At 39.6% G+C, this 15,425-nt stretch overlaps 1 long non-coding RNA gene across 2 annotated transcripts in view; it reads left to right on the top strand.

Moving 5' to 3' along the window:
- LOC142743592 (uncharacterized) overlaps window positions 1-15,221 on the top strand; it is a 365,206-nt gene extending 349,985 nt beyond the window's left edge. For both annotated transcript variants that reach the window (XR_012881591.1, XR_012881592.1), the window contains one exon: window positions 14,327-15,221. This is a non-coding gene — a long non-coding RNA (uncharacterized LOC142743592). The remainder of the gene's footprint in view (window positions 1-14,326) is intronic.
- The last annotated feature ends 204 nt before the right edge of the window (window positions 15,222-15,425 follow it).

The following is a 15,425-nucleotide window of genomic DNA, read 5'->3' on the forward strand; positions in this document are numbered from 1 at the left end:
GTCATTTACGTGTTTTACAAGTTAAGGTAAGTACAGGTTTACCAAATAACAAACTCAGCTCTGCTACATCTATATGTGTACCGGAGAGGGCCCTTCTAATTCATACATAAAAACAACATAAAACTAAACAACTATAAAAGGAGAGTTTTTAAATCACAAGTTATGAGTTGTATTCGGAACATGTAAATTGAATGTAAACGCCATGAGATCGCTGAAAATTTCTTTAATATTTTTGAGAAGTAACAGCACTTTAGTAGTTCGGTAAATTGTGTAAAAAATAATCCCCTATACTGAACAAATTGTCGCAGCAATTTTAGGCTAATTGATGAAAACTATCCTCTGAATATGATGGGACATGGATGCTTTAAACCCACTGTCACCAGTGCCCTTATCTGCCAAATAAATTCTATACTGTCTGTTCAAGACAAAATTGTATCTTTGTTAAAAAAAAACAAACACAAAATCCTTTATTTGGAGATGCTGTAAAAGCTAATATAGAAAAAAAAAAATGAAAAATTGTTCCGTTTTTTCCTCTGAATCATTAGCGTAGTCTACTATGCTAATGATTCCACCAAAAATCTATGCAGGGGATTTGGAGTTGTATCAAAAACATCGTCCCCTCCCTAGTTGTTCCTCTACAGTTGCAGTCGTTCAAGAATAACTTTTATTGTCTACTTTCAGGTCATGTGATGGTGTGTCCATCATGTGACCATCATGTGACTGTGTCCATCATGTGACTGTGTGTCCATCATGTGACTGTGTGTCCATCATGTGACTCTGTGTCCATCATGTGTACATCATGTGACGGTGTGTCCATCATGTGACCATCATGTGACCACGTGTCCATTATGTTTTTTTATATACTGGAAATAAACCATGAAGTTTACTAATGAAGCGAGGATCTTGAAATCCACAAAAAATGTATTCAGAAAGTATATTGGTAAATTGTATAACTTTTCATTCTGCAATAATATTTATTTGTTGAAACCCGGACAACCCCTTTAACCCCTTGATGACATGTGACATACATGGACAGCCGCCAAAGAGGAGTATGTAGCGGGCTCACTGCAAGGGGCGAAATCGGAGATAACTCTGATATCTGCTAATTAGGAGGTGGTGAAAAACACAATACACTTCAATACATTAGTATTGCAGTGTATTGTGCAAGCGATCCGACGATCGCTGGTTCAAGTTCAAACTCTTTCCCATGTTTCCCCTTTAGTAATGTGAAATAAAATTAAAATGAACATAACTGGAATCACCGCGTCCGTAAAAGGACAAACTTTTCTAATAGAGAACCTTAACTTTTTTTATTTTGCGTGTGATTGAGCGGTGTGAGGGCTTGTTTTTTTGCGGACCATACTTTCGTTTTTATTGGTACCATTTCCGGGTACATAGAGTTTTTGATGATTTTTTTCCCATTTTTTGGGAGGCGGGTTGACCAGAAAACAGCAATTCTGGCTTTATGATATTCTTTTCCGACAGCGAACATCCGGCGGGTTAAATAAAGTGATATTTTAATAGTTCAGACTGTTACAGGTGCAGCAATATCAATTATTTTACTTCAGGGGAATAATGAGAAAAGGGTCTTCTTTTTAACTTTTAATATTCAACTTTTTTTTGTGCATTTTGAGAAATGTTGTTTCATCTTTATTTTTTACTTCCCATAGGCGACTTGAACAAGCAATCATTTGGTTGCTGATAAAATATACTGCAATATCTATGCTTTGCAGTGCATTGTGCTATGTATAGGAGGCAGGGCTTAATAGGAGCAAATAGATGGCAGGCAGGAGGCCTTCATGAAGCTCCTAGGCTGTCATGGCAACCATCTGCACCCCGCCGACCACAGCATCTAAGTGGTTGAGCTGCCTGGATGAAAGCTATATTCGATCCCGGTCATTGCATTCATTGCATTGAGGTGTCGGCTGTACCGCTAAGGGTATGTTCACACGCTAAACTAAAAACAGCTGTAAAATACGGAGCTGTTTTCAAGGGAACACAGCCTCTGATTTTCAGCCGTTGTTTAAGCATTGATAAGCATGTTTTGTGATGCATTTTTGCGGCCATTTTTGGAGCTGTTTTTCTATAAACACATTGAAAATCGGCTCCAAAAACGGCTCAAGAGGTGACATGCATTTCTTTTTACGGGACATTTTTTTACGTGCCATTTTTTCAAACGGTCGCGTAAAAAAACAACCCGTCTGAACTAAACTGTTTTTCCTATTGAAATCAACGTGCAGTTGTTTGGAGGCGTTTACGGGCCGAAAAACGGCTGAAAATAAGCCGCGTGAACATACTCGAAGTATGGAGCTGGCTCAGTCTATGAGCTCGCTCCATACTCCCCTTGGTGGATGTGATGTACAGTTAAGAGGTTAAAAATCTCTGGTTTACCACATTACTAAGGCCCTGATCACATTATGTTTTTCCCTACATTTCACGTGTAAATTGGGAAAGCTCTGAAAGTAGACAATAAATGTGTACATAGATCTCAATTAGCCTGAAGTCGGGCTGTTATACGTCAATATACCTTTTTGTTGAAGAATTAAATAGTGTTGTATCTAATCCTGCAAAAAAGTATACCGTGCAGTATAATGTTTTGATATAGGAGCCTATGGGTGGCATATTCCACAGTATGGCATACATCATAGGTTTACGTTTAATGAATACGTCATGGGCTTTCAATAGCTTTTCATGACACATACGTTAAATGGATACCATTATAACCTAAGGATAACAGATACTTTAAATGGATGCCTAATAGTGGCATCCGTTTCCCATAGACTATAATGGTCTCCGTTTAACATATACATCATGAATACCTGTGCTGGGTTCACACGTTGCAGGGCGCCCTAAAACTGTGTATCAAAACCGCACACGTTAAGTGAATTACCACGGTCTTGTTATGCGGTTATTGGTCACATGTTTTTTACAGTTGAAAAGCATTAAAAACATGTTTAACCCGTTAGTAACCTCCCCATAGTGTTTTTACGGCGGCCACTAACGGGCTTTATTCCGTTGCAATAGCCTTTTTACGGCGCTGCATCGGAATAAATAAACAGAGCAGGGAGCCGATAAATCTCCCTGCTCTCAGCTGCCAGAGGTAGCTGAGGGCATCCCTGCTTGAACGGGTGAGATCGATCTAAATATCGATCTCACCCGTTTAACCCCTCAGATGCTGTGCTCAATAGCGAGTGCCGCATCTGAGTGGTTTTGGAGAGAGGGAGGGAGCTCCCTCTTATCCCACTGACACCCGGCGATAAGATCGCCGAGTGTCTGCATCTCCGATGGCAGCCGGGGGCCTAATAAAGGCCCCCAGGTCTGCCTGTAGTATATGCCTGCTAGGCCATGCCTCTGGCATGACTTAGCAGATGCCTGTCCATTTTACATGGACAGGCATAATACACTGCAATACAGAAGTATTGCAGTGTATTAAAAAAGTGATCGGATAATCGCATAGTGAAGTCCCCTAGTGGGACTAGTGAAAAAGTTAAATAAAAGTTTAATAAAAATGTTTTCTTTGAATCCAGCCTTAAAAAAATGTGATAAAAAGTGATCAAAAAGTCGCATCTACTCCAAAATGGTACCGATAAAACCTACAAGTCGTCCCGCAAAAAAAAAGCCCTCCTACAATTGCATCAGCGAAAAAATAAAAAAGTTACGGCTCTTCAAATATGGAGACACAAAAACAAATAATTTTGAAAAAAATGTGTTTTTACTGTGTAAAAGTAGTAAAACATACAAAATCGATACAAATGTGGTATCGTTGCAATCGTAACAACCCGCTGAATAAAGTTATTGTGTTATTTATACCACACGGTAAACGGCGTAAATTTTAAGATGCAAAAAAGTGTGGTGAAATTGCTGTTTTTTTTTCTATTCCCCTCCCCCCCAAAAAAAGTTAATAAAATGTAATCAATAAATTCTATGTACTCCAAAATGGTGCTATTAAAAGCAAGACCTTATAAAGCTATATCAACGCAAAAATAAAAAAAGTTATAGCTCTTTGAGTGAGACGATGGAAAAACGTAAAAAATGGCTTGGTCATTAAGGTCTAAAATAGGCTGGTCATTAAGGGGTTAAACTAAAAACTATACGACCATTAGCCAAATGGCAAAACCCTGGCAATTCGAGGAAAAACGCGTGTGGTTTTGCCATGCGGCACACTACTGCAACGTGTGAAAAAAATAATTTCTGGTGTAAAAGATTTCTATGCTGAATTTTTTTTTTTAGGATAGCATATTATAATGACGGGTTCACTGGGCTATTATACCAAATGGACAAAAAATATTGTGCTGTTTGGTTAATAGCAGCTAAGACAGAAGACCTAGTTATGAGCCCTCTGTATTTGTGAGGGCAGCACACCCCTCGCCACCCCCCTTCCCACAATTTGCTGACGCCCGCTGTGTGTCTTCATGTATACAAAGTGATTGTTAGTCATTGGTGTGATCGACAGCCGCTGTGAGTCCGCTGTATTGTGTCTTAGCTGCTATTAACCAAATGGCACCTTATTATTTTTGTGCTGTTTGGCCTAATAGCCCAGCGGACCTGTCATATTATGATGACAGATCCACACCAGCCATGAGTTCATCTTCAGACCCCTTTCCGACCTTACTAGTAATATTTGTTTGAGTGCATTAGAAGTTTTGATGAATAAGCAAAGGCAAGGAAATCTCTATTACGGGATCACAAGGAAAAATGATATGTCAAGTGTCTCTCTGATCAGTAGTTGCGACTATAGAGGCGCGCTGTACAGGTAGCCCCTACAAATCAGCTCAATGTTCATTTTTTTAGTCTACTTTGTGCTACGTTAAAGTCTCCCTCCATTCAAAACCTAGAAATAGTTAAAGGGGTATTCCACTTCTATTAAGTGTCTGGGTTTGTTTACAGTCTGTAACCATGGAGACACACAGATCTGACTAAGAGCTGCATACACAAAACGGTAGAGGATTTGTAATAGTTTTAATTGTTTGCAAATTAGCTTTACCTTTTTTTTATTTTAGGTGCAATAGAGCAATAATAACAAATAGTCATACATGCGTACATATCCTATGACGAGCAGTACATTTGGGTCAGTTGGACATGAACAGGGCAGGACTGGATGAAAACAAGAATGTTTCTATTCACTGAGAGAAGGCAGAGAATTGGAAGAATCAGAGAATGGAAGCAGAGTATATTTGAAAATTGCTTCGTTTTAAATAAGATTTTTTTGGAATAAAGCCTGATAACCCTTTAACAACACCGTATAGTGGCCTAACACTAGTAACAACTAGAACACTCTTACCAGCAGGGGGTGCTGTGCGTAGCTTAGATATAAATGTTGCCCAGTACGTACTGGCCATGGTTATTATAATGACATATAGGAAGTAAGGACCGTCGTCCTCTCCAGTTTTGGCCATGTGGTCTGCGCCGGTCAGATATTTGGAATACCCGTCTGTGAGAGTAATCAGTTTGCCTAACTAAATAACTAAGATTCCCAGAGTCAGCTGTGGAGAAGGGATTTGCATGCCCATACACTGGGTGCTTTATACTGGTACAATGATGTTCTCAGTCTGTTGATGGCACGTAGGAGGACTTTCAAAATGACATTTTCCTGTGTTTATCAACAAATATTGTAGAGCGAGAATTTCCTTCATCCAAATGAAGTAATGCATTATCTGGATTTCCATCACATTAATTTTAAATTAAATGATTATTTCTCCCAGAAACAAAAACAGGAACAAGGAGGCGTCTATAGCTTTTGTGCAGCCGTGACCAGGGATAGAAATGGCTGTCTGGTCTATTAATTCATGAATGGTAAGCAGGATGACGTCCATGTCTAACACAACACTTGTCAATCATGGCAGCACAAAACTACAAGAAATGGAAGACTAGAAAGTGGGTTGGGGCTTATCTGCGAAACACCTACCTTGCTAGCCAATGGGTACAACCATCCAGACACTGGGCATCATTGCATGTAGTGGGCATACTCCACATAAGCATGCTCCACACAAGCCCCAGCATGCATGGTGCATAGCATACAGGGAATAATATAAAAGTGGTTGTATGAGTCTAAGCATTGACGGCATACCCCATCAATTTGGGATTGGCACGGATCTGACCCCTGGAGGCCCCAATGACCATCAAAATGAAGTGGCTGTTTGGATCCAAAGAGTATTGCAGCCCCTTTATGGTTTTGTCAGACACAGCACCGCCTTCATGCATAGGTTGTTTCTGTATTGTAGCTCCGCCTCATTCAGGTGACATCATGTCCGGTAAAACTTCTTGTGATTGGTTGGTATCCCAGTGCTTGGAGCCGCACTGATCACACATTGATGGCATATCCTAGGGATACGGAGCAAGAGCTTCCCTGATATGCAGAGATCTAAAGTCCACCATATGCAGCATATCTGACATGGGTCTGTATATGGCATCAGGATGCAATGCACAGAAGAATATGTGATAAGCCTCTCCTGATTGTCTCTGCCCAGTCTTCTTCTTTTGATTTGATGAGGTTTTAAGGATTTCTTTTATGATAGTTTCTTATAAAAGATTTCTCAGTTTTATGTGTATAAAGCTTAATAATTGTGTAATTAAAAGTAACTTTCTAATAAACTTTGCTGCTTGCTATCAGTGAATAGAAACAATCTCATTTACATGTAGAGGCTGAAAAACATCCCGACCCAGTCCTGTTCACATCATGATCAGTGGAGTATGACATCTGGGACCCCACTGATGCAAAGATTGAAGGAGAAGAAAGCCTTTCGGCAGTGAAAAACTGTCCATTTCTTATAGAGGATCGCTGACGTTCCTTCCACTGATCGTGATGGGAAAACCCCTGTAAAATACCCAAAACAATATCTAGCAATGCGGATACTGCACACCCACAAAGATTCTAGCTGAAATCCCTACTTCTTGTGTGTCTGTAACCTTTCTAGACCCCACATGACATATTATATGGATGCATGTACAAGCTTTTAATGTGAGTTCTATAAAATATATAACCCTAGACAAGTATGGTGTAATGACCTTTTGGTATGGATATTTAGAGGCCAATGGTAAACATTTTATTGAAGATAAGACATTAAGCTTTAAGTGAGGACTTGGTGCCAAAGAATTGAAAAAATATTTGTAGCGGCATCAGAATTTTTCCGAAAATGAATTTCCTAAATGGCCGTATATTAAAACTGCAGTTCTGGCAAGATATGGTAGCAGTGGCAGTAAAGCCTTAGGATGTCCATAGATTGTAAGCTATTTTTGATCAGCACTCTCTCTTACTCATGTGTTTTCTCTGTATATTGTATTTAAGTCTGTATTTGCCCTCTCAGTAATGGAAATGACTTATTTTGAGTGTTCTGTAGATAAAGTGAATGATATACTCCCCTGACAATAAACTGATCTTGGGGTGTTCTAGCTGCTCGGACCACCAGTGATCAGCTGTAATCTGTGAAGGAATTTGGCAGCAGTTGTTCAATATTCTTGCAGTGCCTCCACAGGAGAAATGAAGTATTACACAGTTCTTTGTAAAATCAATGGAGTGTTGCTTTTTGTGGTCACTCTCATGAAGGTTCAGAACAGGGACTTTTGTCTAATAATTTCAAATGCTATATTAGGAAATTTTGAGTTGAGTTTTCTAGACCAGACAACCCCATGCAAAGACGTATTTAATGCAATGTTGGAGACATATCACACAATATGACCTGGGATACATTTTTAACACTTTGATGTGTTGTAATTACAGGTAGCCATTTATACTGAAGAGGAGCTAATTTGGTCGTATAACTACTTTATATAATTGTCAATTTCCACAAGTATCATACTCTAAATATACATTGCTTTATCCTTAAATAATGCCATGTGCAAAGCAAACAACAACTGGAGCATGAAATGTTTCCATACTGATTATAAATTAAATTAGATTTTTAGAATATTAACATAGGAAATCAGCTTTTAACCTCCTTAAATATGTACAAATGTGAAAAAAATATATAGCAGAGATTCAAGTAAGGAGCTCAATATTGCTGGCTACGTTTTTCCCACTGCACTATAGCGTTTATTGTGTTTTGTAAATGTAATTAAGCATAAATACAAATAAAAACCATGGGGGATCCGCAAAATGTGCATTGATTTATGGATTAGGATTGTTAGGACTTGGTTGTATTCTGCATTGTCAGTGAGAGTGGAAGCTGAACAAAGGGATCCAAAGCGAATGTGAGGATGTGCCACAGGTTGATGCACAAAGTCGCCCGCCATAGTTTTGGCAAGATGTCTTGTTTTTCATTGATTCATTTAAATTTAACCCTTTTGTGCAAAGCGGCAAAAAAGAAAATAATTTTTACGGTCCTCAAAGCCTCCAGTGATCCACTTAAAATCCTCTTGGTTTGGTATCTTTATTTGTTTGCAGCCTGCACACTTTATTAATTGAAATATATGGCGTAGGAGGAGACTTGAATTAGTGCAGCCCTTTACTTCCTCCCTGCTGATCTCAACTAGGGAAGAAGTACAGTTCCTAGCAGAGTTATGTCATATAGTGATGAATGATGCTCAGTTGTTCCAGGGAAATCACTTGACTGCAGTTTGGGGTAGTGAAGGAACCCCCGCCCCCCCCCCCCCCCCCACACACACGCACACACTTGAGGCAACATTGGCTACTGTTGGCTAAGGAGTTTTGTTTTGCCTTCCCCTGGATCAAACAGCTAGGTCTGAAATAGGTTGAACTTGATAGACGAGCGTCCTTTATAGCTTTTAGGGAACTTTATGTTAAAAGATGAAGGTCCACTGGTAAGAACTTTAATCTATGAGTGTTTGTCAAACCTGTGCATTACACGGACAGCCCATTGATTTAAATGGGCACTGTGTAATGCTCCATTTCCCCTCTGGTGGCGCTGCAGAGAGATTCAATACTTCTTGCCTGGTTCACCCACACGATGACCCACTCATCTTATTGTTGGGGCACCCTCCTTACAAAAAGGAATTGTCCAAAGAGAATAACGCCTTTATGGGGTTAAAGTAAAGAACAGATGTACAGTCTCCCTGCAGAGCACACAATGCAACATGGATTTAAATCCAGAATGTTAGTGCCTCACCACTATATATCCAAACATATTCCTCTTCAACTGTACCATTTTTACCATTGAAATTAGTTTTTGTCATGGCAAAAATCTTATTTTTTTTCTTTTGTTAAAGCTTATGATTGTAGCAATGACAACTGGAACAAGAAAAATATAATCGGGTGTCAAGGTCTGGAAGCGGATTCGGAGTTCAATAACATAATCTGTACGGAGGGTGATCATATCAAGTGTTGTTCAGGTTCTGTACACAGAAAAGAAGCAAGAATTTGTAGCGTAAGGCAGAGACGTGGTCAGGAAACCATCCAAGTTGGGTACACCGTTAAGTGGCAACAATTTGTAGCAGATAGATCTATAAAGGGTCTGAAGAGACCCCCCACTGATCTATATGGGGTCTACAGAGACCCCCACAGATCCTCAGAAATAGCATGCATTGTACTCATGCATGGTTTATCTTTATTTAAATCAATGGCAGATATGGAAACTACGTGGGCATGCTAGACTGTTTTTGTATCTTGCTTTATCTGTAATGGAGTTTTAAGAGGGCGTCCAGTATTAGAAAAATATGTCTGCTATCCTCCAGAATAAGCATCACAACTATCCATGGGTTGTTTTTGGTTTTGCAGCTCGGCACAATTGAAGCTGCAATACCAGATAAAACCTGTGTATGAATGTGGCACTGTTTTTAAAAAGCATCAATGTTTTTTTACTCCTGGACAATCTGTGTAATCATGCATGTTTGGCCACTTCTTCACTGGCAAGCAGCCACTCACAATCACAGAATCGGTAGGAATATGCTATCTACTCGATATTCCATCAAATTATTTTGTAAGGAAACTGCGCTATTGGTTCCATCAAAAAAACAACGGAACCCTGTCACAACGGCGACCAACGGAAACCATTAACAACGTTTCCGTCACCATTGAGATCAATGGTGGGGGAAACAGAAGCTAAGGTTTCCGTTTGCCCTTCCGTTGAGGGGTTAACCTGATGGAAACCTCCGACGAAACCCCTCAACGGAAGGGCAACGCTGATGTGAACAGGCCCTATTTATGATTATATTTTAAAATATATTGCGCCTTCAAAACAAATATATCCTAAATGTATGTGCTAAGTGATGTAGCTGGTCTGACCTCCAAATGATAAGGTTTCAAATTATCTATCAACTTCAGGTAGCCAACCACATCAGTTTATCAGCCGATCCTGTTGTTGGAATTTATAAACAGTCTAATATTTATGGGTGCTGGATGATATATTCTTCCGTATGTTTTGGGGGATACAAATAGGATTTGCTATGTTCGTGTATGTTCAAACTGAGTTTCTTGCCAAGCAGAAAAAATCTGCCTGAAAGTTCCTTTATGATTTTTTTTTTGTCAGCTTTTGAAATGCAAACGTTTTTTAATGCTTGTTTTGACACATTTTTGAGTGGCTAATTTTATGCTGTTTTTTCATTTTTGTAATTTTTTTATTAAGCAAATGCAGAAACCGCAAGTGGTTTTTGGTCAACAACCATATAAAAAAGAGCTCCAAACGAATGGTGCTCCAAACGAAACCACTCCAAGAAAGGGAATAATTCACCGGGGAAAAAAAATGCATCTACCTCCCATTGATGGAAGGAGATTTGGGGCATTTTTTGAGGAACTAATACCAACACAGTTTCCGTATCAAAATAAGAGCCCAAAAAAGTGGTCTTGGTATGCAGCTATTAGGTATGTTCCCCCTAGTCATTTCTCAGAATACAAGGGGCAGTGCGCAAAACGTTCAAACTTTTCACTTTAGCAACAATGTCAGACAAGACTAGCAATCCCCATGCCAAGTTCTCCTTGTTTGACGTTTTCCAAACACACAAAGAAATCTAGGAGAATAAGCATTATGAACTCGTCTGCCAATATTTGATGCTTCCACGGTTGGGGCATTGGGGGGGAAGCTGTGTGCTTAGTATCCTTACAATGAACCTGTCACCATGGTGTGCTCACATTAAAGAACACCATCCAAGCAATGTTCCAACAATGCGTGCATACTAAATAGCCCCTCTAAGTGCCAATCAGGGAACCGCGTCTCCTGACTTCTTAAAAACAAGGCACTTCCTGTTCCTTAGTGACCATGTGACCATTCTAAGTTCTGAATAGTTAAGAGGGACTACTGAGGGGAGGGGCATAAGAAGTGAGCTACTTTCCATCTCTTCGATGGAGACTTCAGAAGGCCATTCGGTAGATGCAATTATTCTAATTTAATATTTCTATGGTGTCTGTGAAAGGCTGTAAAGTAAAAGGGTCTGTCCCATAAACAAGTTCCCTTTAAATTGTCCATATACTTTCATGTATTCCAATACCAAAGCGTAGAAGCACCTCAGTATTGATGTACTAGAAGTCAAAAAGGATTTATATGGCTAGATAAAGAAATAAGGAGGCAGGCCTTCCAGTATATCGAACTCTTGGTATCCCCGAGCTCATAGTGACACTGTACTTTATTGCAACAATGTCACGACAAATGTAGTCCCTTCTAGTTACTACTGCTTATCCGTTCATCTGTAGCCCATAGTTACTATGTATCACACTGATCAGTCTCATATACAGTTCCTAGTAAAGTTCTATCACATTTGGTAGCTCATAGTAACCCTTTAACAATATCCGTATAATATCAATGTGTAGGATCTCAAGCATGTAATATGTGAAAAAGGGAAAGACACTAGTGCAAGGGTTAATAGCTTGATTAGTCCTCCAGATCAAATGTATGCTAGCAAAGGCAATTGAGTTGATAGATTACAGCATCTCTTTGCAGAGGAGTATTGATTGAATGTGGTCCGCCAAGTCCCCTGGCCCTAAGGACGCTACCATTATAATGCCTCCGGTGGTCTTTGCATTGTTTAAATATATATATAGTCCATTTCTCTTCTCACTCTCGACTGTCCTCGGTCTCTGGGCTCTCGAGGTGCATTGTTATAGTAGACGCACGAGTATCAATGTTTTATTTATTTTTGCAATGAAAGGGTTGAACAGCTCTAGAATCGTTAGGTTACACATACAGCGTTGAACCGTTGGCATGAGCTATACTGAGTGCGAGAGATTGGGCTGGAGTGAATATAGACGTGTTTAACATTTGCATTGGCTTTCTCTGATTCGTAGAGCAGGTGACGGCTGTTCTTAGAGGCAGTCCACCCTCCTACACCAGTATCCAGTCTATCTGAGAGCGCATGTTCCTTTTTTTAAAATAGTGTCTTCGTTCCCTTTTTTTTTTTTTTATTCGCATCTGATAGCTGTAGCGAGGTCATGACATTTATTTAACCAGGGCATTGTGGGTAAAAGTAGAGAGGGAAAAGACACAAAGAAAAAGGGGATGGTGGAGCAGCAAAACAGGATGAGTCTGGGCAAAAGGACAATAGATTGCCATCGCCTCGTAATGTACGTATAACATTAAAATGGAAGTAATGATTGTGCTGCATGTATGTTTATAGGACATCTGTATACCATATATACCGTGTTTTATTATGATGATGATTTTTATTATTATTGTTCATATTATTATTGTGTGGCGATTGTGTTCCTTACGGAAGTGTTGCAGCATTGCAATGCATGCTGGGAATTGACTGTAAACGTAAGCTTGGCTTTTGTATACCATGAGACAGCATTTGGATTTAGTAGAACTATGTAGCTCCTTCTCCATTGTTCTCATGGAAAGAACAGCAATGGCCGGAGGATATTCTTTAAGAACAGCCCTTTAAGGAGAAAGGTGTGTCCTATAACAAAACAATAGGTATGGCAAGTGCTCCATTACCTGAAATGGGTTCTAAGCCTATTACCGATGATTTATAGATATGTGCCGTAATAAAAGTCCCAGCATATAGCATCGTTCTAAATATCCATTCACTTTGCAGTCACATAGACAGGTCTGTAATGTAAAGACTTTTGTCGTGTTGGATATTGATTTTGAGTGCGGTCTTTTGGGTATTGGAAGACATGACAAGAATGCAGGTCCGAGGAGAAGGTGAGATGTGAGGAGTTTGCTTTAGTTGGATTTCATGACTGTGTTGCAATAAAATGCTTGATCATGGCATTGTCTGGGCTGTGGACTATAGAAAAGCATTGTTACCACAAGCATTTGTTCAGCGAGAAGGGAGAGGACCTACAGAGGCGTAGAAAAAACCAACTCTTAAGACTGTAAAAGAATTGCTGGCATTCTGTCTCCTCGCGTCACGTGCCTGGCTGGATCACTTGCTATTCTTCAGGCACAGAGCGGACTGAGGATGAAAGTCTCTATGTCACAGCCTGTTTTCACCGCTGCTTTTGGAGATCTTACTTATTGATTCGGGGAAGAGGGTGGGCACAGCAGGCTTTCGAGGGAAAGGTGCAGTTGGCAGTCGGCATATTTAACACCAGCAATTTTTATTTTATTTTATCCGAAAAGATGTCACATAAACGGCGAAGCGGAAATGGGAAGGTAGAGCCCTACAGAAGATAATACTAGAAGATAAGACGGCAATTCTTAAGGGAGTCTTGATTGCGGCTTTATATGTGTGTGTCCTCAGCCGATGCTCCCCTCCCCCCACCGACGTCTGACCTGCAAGGGCTGAGTGTCAGCGTCATGCAAATACTGCATTTCTGCAGGTTCTGGAGAGGGAGGATACTAGAGAGAGTTATTGTTAATGTTGAGTGCAGAAAATGCCAGCCTATTGCACCCCCTCGAAACACAACTGTTCTGAGTCAGCAGCATCCGGCGTTTGCTTTTTGTGTGTGTGTGTGTGTGTGTCTGTGCGTGTCTGCAAGTGTGTGTGTGTCTGTCTGTGTGTCTGCGCGTGCCAATGGAAGGTAAATGCCAGTCAGTGACAAGCAAAAGGTATGTCTGAGAGCGACTAAAATCTCACTGATTTCAATCTTTGGAGCATCAGATGTAGTCTCTGAAGAGGATGGGTCTAGGCGATGGGGGATGTAATTATGTTAATGCCATATCTGCGGAGGGCACAGATTCCTCATTTTAATTGTTCATCTGTAGACTGTGTTCAAATATGGCATGTAAAATCATTTTAAGATGAGAGTCGGAATAGGCTTCGTAACTGGATAAAGGCTTCGGATTTTACCACGGCTTTTTAGTTTTTTTCTAACAGCGAGTGACGAAACATTAAAACGACAAAAACATCTGATTTTTATACTGACTACTGGCACCTTCTAAGCCTTCATACTGGAGCTGCATTCTGTATCTGAGCACTTTCACTGCTTGAATGTATTATTTGCTTTAATATACTAACTCTTTTTTGTCTCCTTTCTATTTTTTCTTTTTTTAAACAGAAGTCTCGGAGCGACAACGATTCTGTATTCGCTGGATTCTACAGTATGTTGATCTTACAGTCGACGAGACCGATCTGGGCCATTGAAAATGTATTTTCCGGTGGAAACAACAAGGGAATGCACTTTAATTGGAAATAATATTGCTCCTGTGACACAAGGCTGTATTATGAAATGAATATGCCGGGATTTTGGTATAAAACTATAGACAGAGCAAGCCCCCTGGTGATAGGAAAATGTTTTCAGCTCCTTTCGTTGTTCCCTGTCTGTATCAACAGCAGAGCTTATGATCGTCTGCAGCCAGGGGGGATTTTCAGCTCATTACATTAACATAAGATTTATTTTAAAAAATATATAATTTTTTTTTCTCTTCTTTTTTCTTCATTACGGAGTCATATTTAAAGCAGTCCATATCCAAGGGCCCAAGGTAGCAACAGAATATGGATTAAGGTTGCAGTGTCTCTCACATTGACTCTTCATATTAGGGACATTTCACATTGACTAGTCATTTTTTTTCTTATAACTGTATCATCTAGGCTCTTGGAGTAATGTTAAACTGTGTATGTATTTTCTATACTGTAACGCTGAAATATCATTGCAATCTTTACAGTCGAAAGCGAATAAAACCTTGCTAAGACGAGTTCAGCGGACTAATTTTGGACTTTTCCTAGTCCCTGAGACCCTAACTTGTGAGGATTTTTCATCATTGATCACAAGTTTGGCTCTTGGGACCTAGGCGGAGGGGAATCAGCAGCTCTGGACAGTGATAACGATTGTGTCTTTTTGATTATTGAGAGAATACATCATGTCATTGTATGTACTCATGTATTCCATGGGAATGATTGTATATGTGTAATAACGAATATGTGCTTTAAATAATAAAATATTATTTATTATATTCACTACTTGAAATGGCTTGTTTTTAAAATATTCAAATTTAAGGCAAATTGTTGTATCCTGTCTATAATGTCATTATTTCATGATATTCCACAAAATGTAATTAAAATCAGCACTGTGTGGCAGTCTTCTTTGAGTTTAAATGTATCCTATGCATGTAATATTATATATATAAATAAAATCATTAACTAGCTACTACTATTAC

This window comes from Rhinoderma darwinii, chromosome 2 (genome assembly GCF_050947455.1).
Source record: "Rhinoderma darwinii isolate aRhiDar2 chromosome 2, aRhiDar2.hap1, whole genome shotgun sequence".
NCBI lineage: Eukaryota > Metazoa > Chordata > Amphibia > Anura > Rhinodermatidae > Rhinoderma > Rhinoderma darwinii.